The 15,974-nt window shown below is 43.9% G+C and overlaps 1 non-coding gene across 1 annotated transcript; it reads right to left on the reverse strand.

The window, feature by feature from the left end:
• Positions 1 to 4,781: 4,781 nt before the first annotated feature.
• LOC142427038 (U6 spliceosomal RNA) lies at positions 4,782 to 4,887 on the reverse strand. The gene has a single exon (XR_012779876.1). It is a non-coding gene; the product is annotated as a U6 spliceosomal RNA (small nuclear RNA).
• Positions 4,888 to 15,974: the final 11,087 nt, after the last annotated feature.

Consider the following 15,974-nt stretch of genomic DNA (forward strand, 5'->3'; position numbering starts at 1 on the left):
ACTGGCACAGTGATTGCCCATTCTTCACTCAACCAATCCATCTGTGGCCACAGATCCAGTAGTCCTTTCTCTCCGTACTCTTTAGAAGAGGCAACATTTCTCTCAGTTCTATCGAATCATTTCCACAGTGTCCTAAACGAACCCTTCCCTGATAGAACTGCCCCACAGGGGTTCCAAAGCTGTTAAATCTTTGATGGAAGCAGAGTGCCACAACACTCTTCAGTGAACTGATTTGGTTTGATCTGCTGATTTTTTGGATTGAATCTGAGAGTGCTAACCATTCTAGCACCAAGGCTCCAGCCAAGTACACTGTGCGGTAAAATGCCCAGGGTCCCTGGAGCACTGCATCAATAGCAGGTTGTCACAGAACTGAACTTTTTCAAAGTTCCTGGACTCTTGGCAATAGGTCAAATTCTTGACCCAGTTGGTGGGTCGAAACCTCTTGGGGAGAACTTGGCTAATTGTAGACAACACCAAGTAACAACACCCTCCATACTCCCATTAATGTCTATGGGCCCCACATGCCCTCTCCTAGCACCGTCACCTTCTGGGATGTCCTGGAAGCCCCGTAAGCCTGGCCGGTTAACAGAAGGAGCCTTGGACTGTAAGTGAGCCAGATCTAAGGTATGGTCCTGATGGTCTCAACTGGCTGAGTGACCTGGCTCAATTCAATGAACCTACCCAACCGTCAGTTGCATTTTGCGTAAAATGTGGAATCTGAACCGTTGCCGTTGTTATTCGTTGCCATCAATCCCCTCTGACTCATGGTGACCCCATGTACACAGACGGTCCCCATGTATACAGACGGTCCTGCATCATCTTCATGATTATTGGTGTGGTTGAGTTGGTGGCTGGAACCACTGTGTATTTGGAATACCTTGCAACCTAGGGGGTGCCTCTCCCCAAACAGTACTGGGCACTATTCTGTCTTCCCTGGGTGGTGGGGCATTTGAAGGAGGCTAGTGGTTTTCACTGCCATGGTCGTTCTTGTCTCCAGAATCAAAGGGGAACATGCCGTCTACACAGTAAAACAACTCATTCAAGCAGGGCTGCTCTGAAATCCCTGAGGGATGAGCTGCACATCTTGTCTGACCTTACACGTGCTCTCATTCTGTGAAAATCTTCAGCTCCCTCAATGTTTCCTTCACCTCAGGCACCGTTATCTAAAACTGTGACAACAGTCGTTTCTTCATGTCGAGACTTACAGTCCTTCATTTGGACACAAGAAGGATCCGCACTAATCCATTGTCCCCTGCATGGTGAATTAATTGATCAGTGTGCTTGTTCTCGGTCACTTTGGTAGACTTCAAGGAAACAGACAATGCAGAAAATATCAAGCTAAGAAGAAAGAAATTCCGTAGGCTACTTGTGTATTTGCCCTACTTGATCCAATGTCGGATCACCCAATAAGCAAGGTAAGCAAATCTTACTTGTGCTTCCTAACTACTATGCAGTGAATGATTTCATGTTTTTTCTCCACATCAAAGATTCTGCCTCTAGGATAGGCTGGCATCCATGCCTTTCCCAGTCCCACAGCACCTTCTGACACAATCAAAGCCTCTTTTCACATTTGAAAATGCAGACAGAATCAAGCTCCCAGCTAAGAAGTTAAGGACAGGTCTACTTGTGCTTACTTTGATGTGGCAAAAATCGTGAAACTGTTTATTGCAATGTGTAAATAAGCACAAGTAAGCCCATGTTGATGCCTCTTCCTGTGGAAGAGCCCTATTCTTGGCTTTGTAGGGGTTGCAGAAAAAGTCCAATACCTTTAGTCTTGCCTTCTAAGATCTCTACAATTTGACACCACGTTCTCTCCAGATTTATTCAAACACCACATCATCGTACAGGGTATTGGCTCTCTTCTTGTTTCCCAAATGTGACGTGCCCTGTCCTGCCTTTACACATCTTTGCCCATGCTATTCCTTGCCCACAGGACTCCCTTTTCTTGTCCATCTGCTTGATAATTCTCTGTAGGCTGTGATCCTGCTACGTGACAGACCCCGGGACTACCAACGTGACTCAATCCAGGGCTCCAACCCCACCCAAGGAACCCTGGTCGCACAGAGGTTGAGCACTCGGCTGCTAACTGAATGGTGCTTGCAGCTGTGTGGTCAAAAGAACAGACGATCTGCTTTCATAGAGATTTACAGACAGGAAGCCCCATGGGATAGTTCTAAGTCCTATAGGTTTACCAGGAGCCAGAATTGACTCTAGAGCACACAACAACCACCTCAACCAGTATGTGTAATCTGGTGGGATTCACAGAAAGATGAATAGACAGATATACACAACAGGATGCACCAAGCAATATGACAGCTCATGGGGGAGATCTATCTCAGATAGAGAGGATTTATGAGGGGGTACCCCCCCCCAATAAAAAGAAAAAACAGCTCCACTGTGTAGAGCTTTCTCAGTATGCATTTCCCCTGCTAGGTGAGCCTCAATTAACTAGCTCTGAGTTAGTGCTCCTAGTGGCACTGCCTGGGAATGTTCTCTCTGGTCACAGTGAATTTTTTTTGTAAAAGCATTTTCACTTGAACCTCATTTTTTGTGATGGTCGATTTAAGATAACAGTGTGTGTCTGAGAAATTTTGTTTCTTGCTATGGAAAAATGTCACAGAAGCTGTTGTGATGTTGAACACAGCTTACAAGGACAGCGCTATGGGAAAAACTCAAGTGTATGAGTGATTTTCTCCTTTCACAAGAGGTGAAATATCAATTGATGACAAACCTTGTTATGGACATCCGTCAACTTCCTGAAAGCACAAAAATGTCGACTCATAGTGCGTTTGGAATTTGTTCCACCAGGCCAGACTGCTAATAAAGCTTTCTGTTTAGAGGTTCTGAAAAGACTGAATCACCATGTGCAACCCAAAAAGGCCTCACCCCAACAATGCACCTGCTCACACAGCCATCTCAGTGCGCTAGTTTTTGGCAAAAACAGCATGCCTCTCTTGCCCCACGCACCTTACTCACCTGACCTCACTCTGTGTAACTTCTTTTTGTTTCCTCAAATGAAGAGGGACATGAAATGACAGTGATTGGATGATATAAAAGAGGTGAAGAAAAAAGGGAGGGAGATGCTGTCAGCCATCCAATCAGATGAGTTTGAAAACTGTTTCCAAGAATGGAATCACAGATTTAACAAAGATATTAAATGTAATGGAGAGTACTTTGATGGTGATAAGGTAGTTTAGTAAAACAAACAAACAATAAATAAATGGCTTTACTAGCAGAGAAGCAACAAGGCCACATGGGAGAAGCACACCAGCCCGTGCCATCATGAGGTATCTACGGGATCAGGTAAAAGGCATTATCAGACCCCAAACAAGCAAACCATATTGTTGAGAACAAGAGGGGTCAGAGCAGAGACCAAAAACTCATCTGCAGACAATGGGACATCCCTTCACAGAAAAGTCACATGGAAGGGGTGAGTCAGCCAGGGGACAGTGTATCACCGATGAAACACACATTCCTTGAGGCTTCTTCACCCCCCACCATCATCACCCCAGGCCCTCCTTTCACTGTGGGCTAGACTGGAGCATGTGCACAAGTACGGATAAGAGAAAAGAGCTCACGACACATGGAATCCAGGGACAGGAATGGGAGTAGCAATACAAGGAGGATAGGGGGAATGTGGGGAGTAGAGGGGAGGAATGGGGAACTGATTGACACTTAACTACACCCCCCAGGAGGCCAAACAACAGAAACCATGGGGGGAGGGAGACAGTTGTTGGTATAAGTTAAGAAAGAAGCAATAATTTATAACTTATCAAGGGGCCATGAAGGTGGGGGAGGGGGAAGAAGAGCTGATACCAAAGGCTCAATAGAAAGTAAATGTTTAGAAAATAATGAAGGCAACATATGTACAAATATGTTGGATACAATTGATGTATGGATTGTTACAAGTGCTATAAGAGCCCCCCCCCCAAGGTCTTTTAATAAAAGTAAATTTAAATACATAGCTTTGGAAAAAAATCCTTTTTTGCGGGGGTACCCCTTGTATGTATGCAGAGGCGGCAGTGGTGGTTCCGAGGAAGCAGGCCGGAAAACTGAGTTTGGTCCCTTGTCCATGCAATTGATGGACAGCCATCAGTCTTGCACAGAAGCTGGAATTTTGCTAAACAGATTTCAGAGAAAGTTCCTGACAAAGACGAGAAAACTAGACATAGTGATCAACTCCTGAAGATGGTGCGCCAGACGGCAGTTATTTGTGCTGTTGGGGGTGCATAGACAGGGTCCCCTCGATGGCAGCTGACAACCTGAAAGCAGGCAGTGGGCATCTGCGCCAGGGGTGTCTCAAAGGAAGTAATGCCTGGACGAGGAGTCAAGGCTGGGAGGAGAAGGTGGTTCTCAACACAGCAATGAAGATTGAGAGAATGGGGACGTATCTGTAGCTAATTCCAAACTTTGAGAATAAGAGGCATAGTGACTATCAAGGCCAAGGAGATGCTTTGGGGACTGCATAGAGGACACCGCATGGAGGACGCCGCATGGAGGACGCCGCATACAGGACGCCGCATGGAGGACGCCGCATGGAGGACGCCGCATGGAGGACGCCGCATGGAGGACGCCGCATACAGGACGCCGCATACAGGACGCCGCATGGAGGACGCCGCATGGAGGACGCTGCATTTTTAACTTCAAGTTTATGTAGAGATGCTGAAGGATTTCTCTATGTAAGTAGGGAAGTCCCCTGATCATATTTGATGTTTGGTTTGAAACCATCTGAAAATAGGAACATGATAACAAATTTATATGTCGAAGTTCGATTTATTTATTTTAATATGGATTGCTTCACAAATTTGCATGGCGTCCTTGTGCAGGGCCATGATACCCTTGTCTGTATTGCTCCAATTTGCGTGCATGTGCTGCCAGAGCGAGCCCCTCTTTACATCTTTAACTGAAGTCGGTAGAAGGTCAGAAAACGCACAGGGAAATCCTTCACATGATCAGTAAAACAGATATCTTCCCTTTCAGGGAAAATATGTGTGGCCCCATTGATTTTTCTTTTCTTCTTCCATTTTTGGCAGATGCGGTAAAGAAATATTTCCCTTTCCTCTTAACTCTGAGAGTTACTGGTGGGAAATATTTCACTAGGGGCAATACTTTGATTACCCAGCGCTGCACACAGGAGCGTGTGGAGTAGAGAAACTGCTTTCAGCTGTCAGGCCCCAGTTCAAGGAGTAACACCCCCCCCCCAGCTCCATAAGCCTTTCACCCCATGGGGTTATGATATTTTGTCGGATGTGGTTGTCCTGGCACAAGTCTGAATGAGTAACAGTCTTAGAGCTTTCTAAGTAGTTCTGTGCTTGCTCACAAATAAGGCAGCCTCGACTTTCTTAGCATAGAATAGAGAAACCAGAAGAGTTTTCTGGCCAGTGTTTAAGTCGGGGGGTGTGGGGGCCAGAAAGGGCAAAAGTAAAATATAAACACCACCAAAGCACTATAAAGTATCATTTATTTTTGACTTTTTAGAAATACTTTCTACTGCAAATCCTTCCCCAGGATCCATTAGGGTATGTTTATCTGTGGAGATTTTAGGAAATTTAAGTACTCATACAGCATCTTCAAATGACAAAAAGATTTCAAAGATGTGTTGTTTGAGTGTTTTGCTCCTAGCGAAATGATGGGGTGAGGGTGGAAACTGTCCTTCTGAATATGTGGGACCCTTCAATACAGAAACATACTTGTTGTTGTTGTTGTTAGGTGCCACCCATAGCAACACCCTCCTTACAGCAGAGGGAGACACTGCCCGGTCCCGCCATCTCCGCAGTTGCTACTCTATTTGACCCCCTGGGTGCAGGTCCTGTATCAATCTGTCTTGGTGAAGGTCTTTCTCATCCTTGCTGCCCTTCGACTCACCAAGCATGGCATCCTTTACCAGGAATGGGTCTCTGGTCAACATATTTGGTCCTTTTCAATTAAACTGCCAATCTCCTCTATAATTGCCTTCGGAAGGGAAATTATTCAGCTCGTAGGAAAAGCACTGATCACCCGGATGGCAGCAGAAAGAGATCAACAGTCACAGTGACGGAATCTAGCAGCTCCACTGTCCACGTGCTTGGTGATTGTTGGATGGAGAAGCAAGTGGTTGATTTGATTGTGAAAGTGTACAGTGAACAAAATTCAAAGGACACATCTGAAATGCTAGAGATAATCTAATGAATAAGACAGCTGGTACATAAGTGCAATTAAAAATAAAACAGCACACATCTGGAAAAGCAGATAATAGAGTAGGTAAGACATTCAGTAAATATGACCAAGTCAGGACGATACAGCCCTCAACCTCCATTAGCCCTCCAGGATGCAATTCTACACAGACTGACTGTTTGCCTCTCACTTTCCTAGGTCTCGCTGGATGTTTGAAACCTGAAGGTAAGCGCTAAAAGGCACAGTGAGTTGCTTTGATTATTGTCTTAACCTGAGTGAGACTCGGGACTCAGGGAGCACGAACGTATTTTGAGGGGAGAGGTTAGTGGAAGGTGGACATTTCTTTAGGACCTCTCTCTCCCCCTCTCCCAAGGTGACCCAGGAAAGCCCAAAGGGGAGAGAGGAGAGTTTAAACGGAAAGACCGCCAGGCAGAGGAGGCAGGAGAGCAATACTCTCCCTTGCAGGGCTCATCCTGTCTGGTTTTACAGAAGACACGAAGCAACATGAGAAAGCCATTTGACCGGTTGGGGGGTTGTGCTGTCTAGGGGTGGAAGTGGGGGTCCTCTTCGGCTGTTATTATTCTCGGTTGACTTGCAGGGCTGTCAGATCACTCCTCCTTTTGCCCTTGAAAATGGCATGACATGATTCTGGTGTGTACATTCGAGAAAGGCAGAGCAATAGCCTATTAATCCTCCGACAGCCTCAGCAGCTTAAACCTAAAAATGACCAGAGCATGGTTGATGACCGCATTGGCCAGCGTGGGGGAGCTGCAGAGGGTTGTGCAAGTCACTCCGTTTAAGCGATCTTCCCATCAGTGGTCACCCAAACTTCCTTTGCCCAACAGCGCGGGGCCTCCCCGGGCCCTTTGTAACGTCCTTCCAGGACACAGAGGCAGTTCAGGGGGCGATTGCTACCTTCTCTTCCCTCCAGGGAGCAACTTCTCTGCCTAAGGATTCTTTTTCCCAGCAAGCGCAGATGACCTGGAAATTTGATAGTGCCAGAGTTACAAACTATATTTTCTCTAGAGAGAAATATTACTGTATAGAAACTAGCTTTTATCCTGCTGAGAGCCTGCACTGTGTTGCCGGGATTGTCTCTTATTAGAGCCGTGTGAGCTTGGAGAAGCATGTGGGGCTATCTTCTGCGAGCCTAAAAGGCTGTAGGAATCATGACCATGACCCTGAAAAGAAACTGCCGTGTTACTTCAGGGAGAGGTGGGGGGAGACGAAAATGCCAGCCTAAGCCAGGTCATTCCGTGTGCCGAATGAGCTTGAATACTCTTAAACCCACTGTGACAAAAGTCCTCAAGGTTTTGAAGCTCCTAGGTGATGGTGGAGCTCTTTGCTTACTTCCTAGAGCGCGATTAGTCAGGGCAAAAGCCCTTCGAGTCCACACAGTCCAATAAGAACAAAAAGGGAAAAATTGTTATGGAGATTTCAGTATTTAATCTTTTGTAGCTAGTGCCTTTACTTGCCATTTCTAAGAGAAAACTATATAAAATAGAATAGAGAGGCTCAGGGAATGATTTAATAAAATGAAAGTGCTCAATTAATTCATCAAAAATATTCACTGAACACCTACTATATGCCAGACATAACAGCAGGTGACAGAGTTATGGTTGTGACTCTGACAAGCATGGTGCTTGCCCTGGGGTTCTCGCACGCTCGTGGAGAGGAAGGGACGCAGAGCAAGTCAGATGAGCACCGTGCCTTACGGAAAAAATGAGGTGAAGAGTTTATAGTCCCCAACTCAGCAGCCACTAGGAACATCTTATGAAATTTCGACCTACAGAACACTGGAAGAAGAACCCCACCTTTAAAACGTGCACGGCCCCTTCTTCCCCACTAAGGTGGCATTTGGACCTGCAGGAAGTTGGACGTCCCTTAGTGAGTCAGAATGCCTGTTATTCTTAAAGAAGAACTTACAGGGGATGCATATTTTGCCTTTAAGGGGTTGGACTCTTTTTTCAGGCTTTTCTGGCACATTTCTTCTGATGGCATTTTACTGACCATATTCTACTTCTGTGGTTTTCCTCGCCATTTTGAAAATCTGCATATATCTGTTAAACAATGCTCAAACACACAACGGCCCCAATCAATGATACTAAAACTTAAGCTCTCAAAAACAATAGCTGCTCAGATAACCTTGGAAAATACCCATTCACACTAAAATTGTGAGTGAGAACAGTTTTAAAGCTGACGATATACTAATAATTTTAATAGCTTGTGGTTTTCGGATACAATTATTGATCATTTCAAATATACACAAAGATATAAAGGCTAGCCTAATAAAAACACATGCATGTGAAAGTAAGGCTGCAGTTCACCCCTGCACAAGCTTACTCCCAGCAGAGCATGGCTACACATGACTCTGTGAGTAGTGGGTGCTGCAGACATGTTCTCTCGGTAAGATACCTGTCTTAGCCTCATTAGGGGGCTTTAGAAAACAGGGAAAAGTACTAAAGAAGTATTGTACAAACATCAGCTAGCTCAAAGTGCTGATCTTTCCATCAGCCTTTTAAGCAAGATTGAAGCTAGTGAGCTTAATGTTATGGAATGAATCGTACCCAGGGGTAAATCCCTAAGTCTTGGATTTATCAGTGTCATCCAGATAGCACGGGTGTAATCAAAAGCAGTCTCTTCCATGGTGACCCGCTGGGCCCAGTGAAACTCAAGGCAGAGAGGTTAGCTCAGAAAGTTATAGCAACTGTTTTGGGGGACTTCAGATAGGTAAACTTTATATATACCATATATACTCGAATATAAGCCGACCCGAGTATAAGCCGAGGTACCTAATTATTATCTGGGAAACCAGAAAAACTAATTGACTCGAGTATAAGCCTAGGGTGGGAAATGCAGAAGCTATTGGTGAGTTTCAAAAATCATAACAAATGATAATAAAATTACTAAAATTTGAGACATCAGTGGGGTAATGTATTTAAATATTTATTTTAAATAAAAAACATAAATAAAAGGACAACAAGTCGTTTAACATTAGTAAACGAGCACAATAAGTGGAAAATAGGTTCAACAAAAACAATAAGGTATCAACAATGATACCTTAAGAGTACTATTCCCTGATCTCAATCAGCGACCAAGCTAAAATGTAAAGAGTTGAAATCCTTCAAAACTGGATTCCTAGTCATCATCCGTATCCCAATGCAGAGCTTCAGCTGGTGTGAGGTCATCCTAGACGTTGTCCTCACTGAGATCGCCGTCATCACCATCACTGCCGTCATTTTCATACAAAGCGTAGTCTTCACTGCCATCCATAGCATGACTAATACTACATTTCTGGAAGGCACATCGCACCATGTCTTCTGGAATGTCTTCCCATGCATCTCGAACCCACTTTGCTATGAACTCTATGTCAGGCTTCATGAGATTTCCTCCTTTTGTTAGTCGGGCTTGACCAGATGACATCGATTCATGCCACACCATTCGCACACACAGTCTTTAAAAGGCTTATTCAAAGATACATGTCATAGGACGGCTCTGATTGGTTAGATGTGAGTAAACCAACATTCAAAGCCCTACAGTGTCAGCAGGGCTTTGAATGAACAGCGGAGAAATGGCAATCACCCGCAAGATAATGGGTGCTAGTCCCGTACCCTCAGGGGGCCCCTGATGAGATGTTACACCTTGCTGGGGCACCCCTGACTGGTGTATAAGCAGAACCCCAGTTTTTCAGCACACGAGTATATATGGTAATGTAACTTTCCTCAAAGGACACAAGATGAATACAAGGACTAGGAAGAAATTGTAAGAAAACTGAAAACTACTTTGGTGAGAAAAAGGTTATGAAAAACCTTCTAAGAATTTTTTTCTCCATCACCACAATGCCCTTACTCATTAATCCAGTGGGAACTGCTGGGGGAAATCTCACTGCATCCACTCTACAGCCCTGATCTTGCTTGCTGCAAACATCTTTTTGTTCCCCAAACTCAAAGAGCATCTCAAAGGAACATGATGTGGTCCCTCACAGATGCTCAAACTGCCATTTCAACTTGGTGTACATAGAAGAGTGCATAAATCTTTGGGGGAAGATTTGCAAATATGGAAATACCACCTTCAGAAGTATTATATCTATGGAGGGACTGTTAAAAAACAATGACTCACATTTTGATATTTTTGTTTAGTAAATACTTTTATGATTTAGAAGCAGCATTATTTTACTTACATGTATTATATAGAAGATAGATAGATAGAAGATAGACAGATAGATAGATGCTAGATAGATAGATACCAGATAGATAGATAGAAAGAGACGATAGACAGATGATCGATAGATAGATGATTGGTAGATAGATAGATAGATGGAAATCCAAAAGCACTTATTTGTCTTACTATTTATTGGAGTTCTTTTTCCATATTGTAAATAGAATTCTTGGCATTTTGTTGCCTGTAATTGCTACAAGAAAGAAAAGATACATTTCTATTTACCTCATCAAATCCTTCGGTCAGCATGTTGTATGTAATTACATCATGCCACCACTTGTCTATCCATTAATCTGCTGTGGTGGCTCAGCGGTTGCTGTGTTGCTGGTTATTGGAAGGCAAATGCTTGAAACTAAGAAGACGAAACCAAGCTCACTGTCATCTAGTTCATTCCAACTCCTAGCCACCTAGGGTAGAGCAGGGTAGAGCAGGGTCTCTGGGGCTGTAAATCTTTACAGGGGAAGACACGTTCTTTTTCCCCTGGAGTCCACTGGTGGGTTTGAACCACAGAACTTGTGGTTAGCAGCCCAATGTATAATCCACTGGACTACCAGGAATAATAGTTTTAAGATATGGCCTTGGTGATTAAAAAAAAAAAAAGGTTGGAGATCACATGATAGAAATTTTCAAGAAAGACCAATAGATCTGGTGAGATGGGATATATAGGAGTCAAAACTACTCTATCAGTGGGAAGAGGTGATGGAAACATGTGACATTGTCTCCAGAATAGGGTCAGGTGTTGACTATGAAACCACCACCAATTGCTCCGTTGCAAGTTCAAGTGGAGGCTGAAAACACACCCAGAAGAGCCAGACTACATCCTTGAGGATACGACACCTGAATCTGGAGAACAACCTGAAAACAGACTTGAGGGGGCTGAGGGAGAAGGTTTTAAAAAAGAGATTTTTAAGGCATTTAATATTTAAGGGACTGTGTCTTAACTTGTAATTTTATCTTGTGACTTCATGTATATGCATATGCACATATAAACATGCATGTATACATAAAATATATGTACACATATTTATTACATATTTTTGTCCATTAATATATAGAAATCCAGAGAGAAGAATGCCAGTAATCAAGTTATCTTTTTTCATTCATTTGTTTGATGACAGTGTGCCATTCCTAAAATTTGGGGAAAGCTGAAAGGAAGCCACCATTGAGGAGCACATGTTGACTGGCTCACATTCTGGATCGGCCTATGTACCGTGGAGACAGGTATTGTCTGGCATACTAAGAAGTGCTTTGCCACTTGTATCATGTTTAGATGAGCCAGAGAACTTATTTCAGCAATGTCTTAGGTCTGGGTTGACAAAGTTTCTGAAAGAGCAAACTAGCATGTCTCTCATTGACTTCGAGGAGCCCTGTTGGGGGGATGGGAGGGGGAGGAAGGACAGTGGGTTAATTGTTGGCCCGTTAACCAGAATGTCTGTGGTTGTAGGCCGCCCCCCACCCCTCCATAGGAGAAAGATGAGGGACAGTCTCAGAAGCTCTATAGAGCAGTTTTACTAGGTCCTATAGGATCGCGATGAGTTGGAATCAACTCAAAGGCAGTGGGGTGGGTTGGGTTTATATTGAGCCTTAAAAATCATCCCGTGGTCTCTGCTGCAGCTCCTCAGCTCTACCCTTGCAGTGTGAAAGAAGCCATATCCCAGACTCAAACCATTGCCATCAATTCCAAATCACAGGGACCCCGTAGGTCAGATTAGGACGGCCCAGGGGGCTTCTGAGACTATAAAGCTTTACAGAATCACATGACCAATTCTTCCTCCCATGGAGAAGCTGTTGGGTTGAAACCGGCCCCCTCTCAGTTAGCAGCCAAGTGCTTCACGCTTGCTTCACCACACAGCAGCCACAGACAATGCACACGTGAGTTAGCCTGGGCTCCAACAACACTACACTTGCGACAACACCTGGCAGGCTGGATGACACCTAGGGAAGGTATTTGGCTAAACCCTGGTTTTGATGGTATATTAGAAACATCTAGAATTGAAGCAATACATTATTTCATTTTTACATCTCTTTCTACCATTAAAAATGTAATCATCTTTGCGGCTCACCTCTCTATAACGTTAGCATTTCTAAATTTTTATCTCAGAAAAGTATAGACTCCTTTCAGCAATCATATAAAACTGGCATTAAACTATCTGGAAGTGTACGATAAAAGTTTCACTACAGTTCTTTAGAAATACATCTGTAAATTGGGATTAGTCACTTAACTTCTTTGACCCACTGAATTCTCATTTAGGACATGAAAAAAAAATAACTCAACCCACAGACTGGTTATGCATATTTTATCAGTTATGGTCATTTAAAAAATCATTTATTGAGATGACAGGAGTCCAAGTAACTAAATTAGCTTAGGAAAGGGGGGGCACTGATTGGCCTATAGAATTGGGAGATCTATGGCACAGCGGGACTCAGGGGCCAAATTAAGATGTGAAGGCGCTCATTCCCACTCTCCTTCTGCAGCCCTCTCTGCTGTTAGTTTCTCCTGCTCTTCTGCTGTTAACTCATGAGCTTCTCTTAAAAAGCAAACCGACTCCACATGCCTGGAAGATGGCTTCCTGCCGCCCCACACTGATATCCCTATAAAACAGCAGTTCTCAACCTGTGGGTCATGACCCCTTTGGGGGTAGAATGACCCTTTCACAGGGGTCCCCTGGTTCATAACAGTAGCAAAATTACAGTTAGGAAATAGCAACAAAAATAATTTTATGGTCGAGGGGGTCACTACAGCATGATGAACTGTATTAAAGGGTCACAACCTGCTATAAAACAAGAAAGAACACCCTTTCTCTGTATCATGTATGCAATTTCATGCAAAGTTAGTACATCTACTTTGCTAACCCCACTAATATCACTGTTGCTGGGGAACTAGAAGTAATGAGAATCATGATTAATAGCCCTGCCTGGACCTTGTGGTGTAGCCAGAGTGCTCTAAAACAGTGCTGCTCCAGGTCTGAGGGGCCAACCCCAATCCCAACTATGTGGACGCCTGCCCCTCCCCCCATAAGAATTTACTTCAGAGGACAGCACTGAAGCTGCAGCTCAGGGAGAGGGACATGTCTGATCAGAGCACACAGGAGCAAATGAAGGGGGAGGGAGAGAGAGTGGAACTCATCCTGGTCCACCAAGCCCTGAGGATGATATTCCTGCTCAGAGCTGTCAATGTCAGAGAAGACCATAGGGCTGGCCCTACCACAAGACACGATGACCCTCACTGACCCATAGCTCTACAGGGGACAACACTGGGGACATAGTGTGGGGATTCCACCCATTCTGACCCCACCACACTGAGGCAAAACACTAAGGGTGTGCCACAGAACAGCAAGGGGATCAGAGCAATGAAGTCCCCAGGGAATGCCAAAAATAGACTTTGGGACCAGGGCGTGGCACCCCATCAGACTGGACAAGAAAAGACTCCTAAAGGTCAACAAACAGACCTCAAACTATTTATAGGCTTTTTTTTCTTGTTGGTTTTTGTTGTTGCTGTTTTGTTTTCTTTTGTTGCTTTGCTTGCTCTGTCTTGTTGGGTTTTTTTGTGCATATTATAATCTCTGCAGGTCTATCTGGATAAAATAGGCAGAATAAATAAACTGGAGGAGAAAACATTGGGATCTATGGTTCCAGGGGGGGCATGGGAGAGGGAGAAGTGGGGGAAAGGAAGTGGGTGTTAACAAACCCAGGGACAAGGGAACAACAAGTGATATAAACTTAATGGAGAAGAGGGTGTATGAGGCCTGATAGGGCTGGATCAAGGGCAATGTAACAGAGAGGAATTACTGAAACCCAAATGAAGGCTGAGCATGATAATGGGACAAAAGGAAAGTAAAAGTAAATAGAGGAAAGAACTAGGAGACAAAGGACAATTATAGAGGTCTAAATACAGGCATGTATATATGCAAATATATTTATATATGATGATGGGGAAATAGATCTATGTGTATATATTTATAGGTTTAGTATTAAGGTAGCAGATGGACATTGGACCTCTACTCAAGCACTTCCTCAGCACAAGAACACTTTGTTCTATTAAACTGGCATTCCATGATGCTACCTTCTCAACACAATTGCCGAAGACAAAGTGGGTGCATAAGCAAAGGCAGTGGAGAGAGCTGGTGGTGCCCAACTATCAAAAGGTATAGTATTTTGGGTCTTAAGGGCTTGAAGATAAACAAATGGCTATTTGGCTGAGAAGCAACAAAGCCTACATGGAAGAAGCACACCACTCTGTGTGATCATGAGGTGTCATTGGGATCAGGTATCAGTCACCAAAGAACAAAAAGTCATATCATTGTGAATGATGGGAAGGGTGGAATAGTGACCCAAAGCCCATCTGTAGGCAACTGGACATCCCCTTACAGAAGGATCGCAGGAAGGAGACGAGCCAGTCATGGTGTAGTAAAGCACTGATGAAAGTACAACTTTCCTCTAGTTCTTTCATGCCTCCTTCCCCGCCTCACCCCCTATCATCGCCCCAATTCTACATTACAAATCTAGCTAGACCAGAGCATGTACATGGGTACAGATAAGAGCTGGAAACATGGGGAATCCAGGACAGATAAACCTCTGATGACTAATATTGACAATAGTCATACCAAAAGGGGAAGGGGAAGGTGGGGGGAGATAGAGGGAACTGATCAAAATGATCTACCTATAACAGAAAAGTGGGTGAAGGGAAATATTGATCAGTATAAGACATGAAAAAAAATAATTTATAAATTATCAAGGGTTCATGAGGGAGGGAGGAAAAAAATGATACCAAGGTCTCAAGTAGAAAGAAAATGTTTTGAAAATAATAATGGCAACAAATATACAAAGCTGGACAATGAATAAGAAGTAAGAGTAGTTGAGACTGTGTGTCTCCCACTATAGATAACAGCACCAGGAGGACAGGTCCCAGAAGGACGTCATGTTTGGTAGTGTCAGCAAGCGAGAGGAAAGCCCTCAGTGAGGTGGTTTGACACAATAGCAAAAATAATAGGCCCAAACATAGCAAGAATTGTGGTGTCCCTTGAGGTGGAAAGGATTCCGTGGTACCTAACAAGTTAACCAGTCCCTCCTCTGATTGCACCTTGGCCTAGCATTTCCACCTTTCTTCATTTCACATTCATCTGCCAAACAATACCTCGCCTTGAACTTCTAGCAGCAGATAGACAAACTAAAGCTTTGGGTTCCTATCAGTTCTATAATCCTTAAGATCAGTAAATTCCTAATTATGCATACATGTGCACATATAGATATGTGTATTGGAGTCCTGGGTGACACTAACAGTGAAGAGCTTCACTCTACCACCTCACTGTGGGCTTTCCTCTCGCTTGCTGACACTACCAAACGACGTCCTTCTGGGACCTGTCCTCCTGGTGCCGTTATCTATAGTGGGAGACACACAGTCTTAACTACTCTTACTTCTTATTCATTGTCCAGCTTTCCATGATGACGGGCTCCTTGAAAATATCATATGGCTCGTTTCAGGCACATCTTAGTCCTTATCTTTTCATCTCTAAGACTTTAAAGAGGTCTTGTGCCCAATGCAATACACCATTTGGTTTCTTGACCGCTACTTCAATTGGCGTTCATTGTGATTTCAAGTAAAA

This window comes from Tenrec ecaudatus, chromosome 14 (assembly GCF_050624435.1).
Source record: "Tenrec ecaudatus isolate mTenEca1 chromosome 14, mTenEca1.hap1, whole genome shotgun sequence".
NCBI lineage: Eukaryota > Metazoa > Chordata > Mammalia > Afrosoricida > Tenrecidae > Tenrec > Tenrec ecaudatus.